The following is a 6,690-nucleotide window of genomic DNA, read 5'->3' as shown; positions in this document are numbered from 1 at the left end:
TCCCTCAGATCCCACCTCAGGAGGAAGGAAAGTAGGGGCTGGGCTAGCCCTGCTGCCACACTCCCATCTTCCCAAGTGCTGACCTTTCTTGACCTCACTGAAGGCTGGGCCAAGGCCAGCCCAAATTGCAAACCAAGTAGCAAAATGTAGGCATTGGGCAGTTCTCCCCAACAAATATAGCCCCCATGATATTCTCACCCTTAGAGATTCATTCTGGTAGATTAAGGAAAGTTCTATTTTTAAAACTGAAAACTCTTGAGAAGATTTGGCAGTCCATTGGCCGGTTAAGTTATTCCATAAAATTTGTGGGTTTTATCATTAGACTGTCTCTTCCTAGAGAAATAGGAGACTTAGTGAGAGAGGACACAGGTAGTGTGGCAGCATGGGCCAGTCCTCGGGGAGACAGGTGATGATGAGGCAGAGGGGTTACTTCGAGCAGCACGAGGGCCATGGAGCTATGAGCTCCCGAAGGTCAGAGAGGAGGGGAAGGGGGTCTGGGAGCTAAGAGGACCCAGGAAGCCTCTGAAGATAAATCCTCTCCTGTGGAGACCTCCACCAGGAGGCGATGGTGGGGATTACCTGGAGGTAGAGACTAGCACTCTCTTTTCTGTCTAGACTAGGCATGATGAGAGGCAGAGAGAATATGCTAGAGATGCCAGCATTCACCAGATCCAGTTTCTGGGATAAGTAGAATGGTGGATTCACCTGGCTGGGGTGAGAGGGGAGGAATGACAAGAGAGCTTTGGAGGATATCAGTGGCAGGGTGGGATATGTTTCCAGGACCCTGTGGCAGAACCTTCTCTGCTGCCCCTTCTGAGGCACAGCAAACAGTAAGGACCGGGGCTCCCAAACACCTTCCGATGACCTCCTTGCCAGGAAAAGAGCTCCTGGCCTCTTGGGGAGCCTTCCCTACACTGGATGTCCTAATAGGCTTCTGATAGTGAAACTGGGGGTACGTCCACCACCCCAGGATGCTGGTAGATGAGGCAGCAATCATGGGGCCCTGCCACCCACAGCGCAAAACTCAAGTCCCCAGACCTTGCCCTTCCTCCCAACCCAAATGTTCACAGCATCAAAGGCCCAGGGGCTCAGAGGAGGTAACAGCAAGGAAGGAACCTCAGGGCCACGATGCAGAGCATGGCTCGCTGATGCACACTGCTGACCAAGACCTCGGTGGATTCTTCGAGGATTAATACCTAGAAGGGCCGGGAAGGAACAAGAATCTCCCTCAGGGAGAGATGCCAGCCCTTGGCTCTGGGACTTGGTCATCCTCATCCCTGGATGACCAACTCCCAGAAGAGCTTGGGTCTTTCTCACCTCAATTTTCTTGGCCAGAATGGTTTTGGGAAAGTAATCATTCATATTGCCATTTGCCTGGGCCTGAACGGCGGCACTCAAGGTTTCCACAGCCCTCAGGAACTTCAGTTTTTCCGACTCTGACTAGGGGAAAAAAACACAGAAATTTCTTGCCTGTGAACCAGGCCTCAGCCCTTCACTTCTCCTACAGGCTGCACCCAAAACCTGTACCCCAGACCCTGCCCCACACACCCAGCCCAGACCTCAGAGCAGCCAGGATGGATAGCTCACTTGATTTCCTCAACACAGTTCCCCCATCCCCTAGACTGACACTCATCAATGTCCCGGTCCCCTCACAGCCCTCTGGGGACAGTGGAGCTAGGGGTCCCCATGGAAGATTCTTTCAGGTCAGATTGTCCAGGTCAGAAGGCAAAAATGGGCCGAATTTCAGGTGCTTTTCAAACCAGGGCTAGTATCCAAAACCCAAGGAAACGTGAGTTCTCATTTTTTTCTACTTTCTCCTCAGCTCTCAAAAGGTCCAGACAATTTCCTTACCAGTTGTCCTTCTTCTAGAAATTCGTCGATGAACTCACAAGCTTCTCTTTCTGACTGGCGCAGTCCTGCAAAGGGATGTGGTTGGGAGGAGGCTGGCTGATTACCTCAGATGGAACAAGAAAGCAGGGCCATCCTATCCCCCTATCGTCTGCCAAGAAGGTTCAAAACCATCAGGGCCTGGGCGGGTATCTCAGCTCCAAGAACCAGCTTCTCCAGATCCAGGGCCTGGTATGGATCTCTGAAGACTAAGTGGAAAAGCAATCATGTGGGGAATCAGGTAAGACTCCTGGCTTCTCACAGAGGCAGGTCTGACAATGGACAGATGTCTGCATCACGAATGGCCAGATATAGAAGGGTAATTATGAAGAGAGAGATCTTCAAGTCACCCCCAGTGGCCACGAATTACTGGAGCTCTCCTAGACAGGCTTTGAAATCCTGTGAATGGACTTGAAATCTCAAATGAGCCTTGGAACCTCCCTTGTCAATTGGGCTGGTAGAGCCCTCTGGGAAAGCCTCCCCGAGGAGGGCCCCAGAGGCTGGGGGGGAGGGGGGGCCACGCTAAGAATGCAGACTGAGCACCCCCAGGGTGTCAGGAGGGGTGAATCAAGAGGCTGGAGATAGTAGCAGTTCTAGAGCAAGAAGCAACAGAAGCAACCAGACCTGGGTTCAGGCCAAGTCACGTTCCCCGGCCAGCAGAGCGCACTGAGGGTGGGGCTTAAAGCCATAGCACAGCCGTCAAACCCTAAACTGCCTGAGTTCAAAGCTCAGCTCTTCTACTTTATTGGCTCCATGAGCTTCCGCAAAAAAAACCCTCTCAACTTGTATGTCCCCATCCATACGATGGCAAAGATGATGGTTAACTATTACCGTTGTAAGGCTTAAATGGATGAATGCATGTAAAGAGCAAATTGAATGTCCCCAGCTTCAGTTCTGTCATCTTCACATGGGGATGATAATCACAGTAAGTATTATTGTGGTGAGGTCTGAATTCATTCATTCATGTAAAATATCAGGAGAATCCCTGGCACATAGCAGGGAAATCAATAAATTCATTCTTTGGCATCTGTTTATTGAGCATCTTCTAGGGAAAAGGCCCTCTTCTAAAGTAGAGCTTACAGGCCAAATGGCTCCTTCACGGAAACTCTGGTTACTATTGTTTTAAAGGTATTCTTTTTGTATTTGCTCATATAGGTTTTTATACAGAGAAAAGCTCACTGACTCAATTTGAGCAGTCTTGAAGGGCTGGTCCTTTACATGAGGACCAAACCATACAGATATCTAGGGAAAGAGCATTCTAGGCCCAAGGAACAGCAAATGCAAAGGCCCAGAGGCAGGATCATGCCTGGCATGCTCATGGAAAGCAAGGACCGTGTGCCTGGAGTGGAGGGAGCAAGGAGAATGGTAGGTGACAGAAGCGGAATGGTAACGGGACACGTCACAAAGGCCTTTCAAGGCCTATGGAAAGGGCTACTGTAAGGACTCAGGCTTTGGCCCTGAATGGGACAGAAGCCCTGGATAGGCTTTGAGTAAAAGAGTGGTATGGTCTGACTTTTGTTTAACAAGATCAGTCTGGCTGTTCAGCTGAGACAGGCATAGAGATGCACAAGGCTGGGGGGCATGGGAGTTGGCTCCCTGAACGTCTGTGAGCTGGGTGAGCTTTAATTCAAAGCCCCAGCATCCTGTTCCCCGCCTGGCTCCAGGCTCCTCACGGAGGCATTTCTGAAGACCGACACGAGCCCAGAGCTGTGAAGGAGGCAGCCGGAAGTGGGTAGGTTCGTGCCCACCAGGTGACATCTCGAGCAAAGGCTGGGCCTATCACCTTCACCTCTGGAACTGCAATGAGTTGAAACACAGCCCGGTCTGGGGCCAACTGCTCACCCGTTAAGTCAGGATTCCAAGAGACTTGGTGAGTTGATCGCAAAAAGGTGACTCTGCCTAATCTGTGCTTGCGAGGATATGGATTCATCTGCATCCTTGGGGCAGCAGCCTGCAGCCTGTGAGGACAGTAGCCAGGTCAGGCGTTAGACGCTCCTTCCTAGGGATACAGCTTCTCCACCGAGGGGTGAAGCTGTGCGAGGCAGGACATTTACAAGAAAAGAACTGGCTGAGCAATGCCAGTGTCAGCTTCTCACCGTCAGCTCCCTTTCCCTCCCCCATGGGAAGATATGCGACCCTCGGAAAGGGCCCTGACTCATCCCGACTTGTTTACAAGTCTTCCATTCAGGGCGTGACCTGCAAGGGCAAATTTCAGCTGCAGACGTGGTCTCCTGGGGGCCTCATCACTACTGTCTAAAATACAGAATCAGGCACCAATGATGTCTGTCCCTCTGCCTCTGGGTCAAATTGACTCTGGGAATCTTGTTGCTAAAATCCTAAAGCTCCCAGGGTGCCTGGGTGGCTCAGTGGGTCAAGCATCCAACTCCTGTTTTCAGCTCAGGTCATGATCTCACAGGTTCAGTTTGTGAGTTCGAGCCCCACCTTGGGCTCTGCACTGACTTTGCAGAGCCTGCCCAGGGTTTTTGGTCTCCCCCTCTCTCTGCCCCTCCCCCTCTCGCTCTCTCTCAAAAATAAACATTAAAAAAATAAAATAAAATAGAATAAAATCCTAAAGCTCCCTTATACCAGAGACTTCTGCCCCCCTTCCCCAATTCATCAATCCCATTCTGCCCTGTGGTAGGGGAGCTAAGAGCCCTAAATATCTTTCCCCGCCCCCAGACACTGCTCAGGAAAATCTTCTCCTGGACCAAGAGACCGCTGCCTGAGCCAGTTCTCTCACTGCCCTGCCCTTGGGGTCCCCAAACTTGTGTATCCCATTATGGGCTGTTCTTAGAAGAGCCTTGACAGAGGGCCTGCCCCTGCCTTCTTTTGTGTCCCCATGTGTTAGCTGGTCTCTGTCAGTCCTGTGGCTGGGGAGCTTCCTCCTCTGACTGGTTGCCCCCTCAGAACTCCCCAGCACTTGGTCGCTTTCCCTGGGCCTAACTCATCCCAGTTGTCTACAATACAGAATCAAGTGCCCTGTTATGAGCAGTTCGGTTAAGTTGAAGATCCTTAGGTCCACAATTAGGACGCTCACTCCTCCAGAGACCCCTAGAGACCTGCTCCACCCACGCACCTCTACCCAGAATGGAGTCTCCCCCAAGCCTGAGAAAGCCAAGCCCCTGAAGCCCACAGATTCCCCCGGTCCCCAGGGCTCAGCACCCAGGGCCAGGCTGGAGTCACCCCTACCCGTAGCCATCGGCCCTCTGTGTGCTGTGGAGAGGGACAGGCAGGCAGGGACCCCTTTACCTGACACACCGGGCACCTCAGATCCAGGGCACGCGCTTCTCCTGGGCATCGTGGCTCCAGGGGGCGCTGTGCCCCGGGTCCTATAGCGGCCCCTGCAGGGCCGGCAGGGAAGTGGGCTGAATTGGAGCTTTCCTCCCCCTCCCCTCCCCCTCCCCGCGCAGGTCCCCAGGTGGGAGGGGCTGTGGGCAACCCTGCCCAGATGTGGGGGAGGAGACCTTGTGGAAAGCACCTCCCCCACCACCCCAAGGAAACTCCTGCGTTGTAGAGCTTTGGAGAAGCTCCTATTTCTCATGGAAACCTCCACTCTGGGCAGGCCAGAGCTCCTAGAACCGCTTCAAGGAATAGGAGACTCAGCCCCACTCATCGCCATCCACTGCCTAACCTGGCCTGGGGGAAGCCTTCAGACTTCCTGGAGCGGAAGTCCCTGCCGTTGAGAAAGTGGGTCCCAGAGCCCATCTCCTCAGGCCCTGGAGACCTAAGGAGCTCTGGCAGGGACTGTTCCTCATTCCATCCTGCCAGGGAGCAGAGAACCTCTACCACCCCGGCCATCCCCCTGCTCCCCAGGGACCAGGCCAGACCCGCTGGAGACCAGGCGACTCTGCCTCCCTGGGCAGGCATCTTGAGGGCTGGGCAAAACCTCTGCTCAGAAAACTTGGCACAAAAGAACCTTTCATCAGCTCAGGCCAATCACAAAGAACAGACTTTATTGACATATTTGGCACTAAAACCCACACAGTTCCAGCCCCGCAGCCAAGTATGCAGCCACTTCGCAACTGCACCAGGCATTACACAGGACCAATAAGTTAACATAAAGGACCCTCATGTGGGGGGTGGGGGGGGGCGGTGCTGGGATGTCTCCTGGCTCAGCCTAGGAGCTCTGGGCTCCCAGGAGGACACGGGGAGGGGAGATAGCTTTACACCAGGGACAGGCACTCAGAGATAAAATGGAAGAGAACAGCATCCGAACTAGGACATTCTAACATAATGGGGCCAGAGTCCACCCAAAAAGGAGGGAGCTGCAGGATGTGGTAAGAGGGCAGTGACAGAAATGCGGGTGCTTCCCCTCAGGCTCTCCTCTCCTCCCCCGGATTCCTGACAGGCCACCTAAGTTCCTCCCTCGGCACCCTTGTGCAGTTGGCTACACTGCCTTCTGTCCAGTGGGGAGAACTGTGTTTCTTTGGGGTCAGGCCTCAAAGTGATTGGGGGTTTAAGCTGTATTTGTAGTTTCTGTCCAAGTCCAGGCCACTCAGAGGGGAATGGGGTCTGCATGGGCAGAATCAGAACTCCGTTCTTCCTAACACCACCAAGCTTCAACTCTGTGCTTTCTCCTTGAGGCAGGAGATCGGAGTATGTGACCAGGCAGCAAAAAGGCCCTGGGACGAGAACCCAGAGACTATCGGATGGTCTTAGCACAGGAAGTGTCCAGGCCTGCTCAAGTCTTAGCAGATGGGATGATTAAGGAACACCCTTAAGAGTGAGTATTCCCATATTGGTAAAAACAAGGACTTGCCCTCTTTCAAGGAAATCCAGTCTCAAAAGCAGAAGCACAGCTGG

This window comes from Panthera uncia, chromosome F1, assembly GCF_023721935.1.
Source record: "Panthera uncia isolate 11264 chromosome F1, Puncia_PCG_1.0, whole genome shotgun sequence".
NCBI lineage: Eukaryota > Metazoa > Chordata > Mammalia > Carnivora > Felidae > Panthera > Panthera uncia.
The sequence above is the reverse complement of the archived record's forward strand: the minus strand, read 5'-3'. Positions refer to the sequence as shown.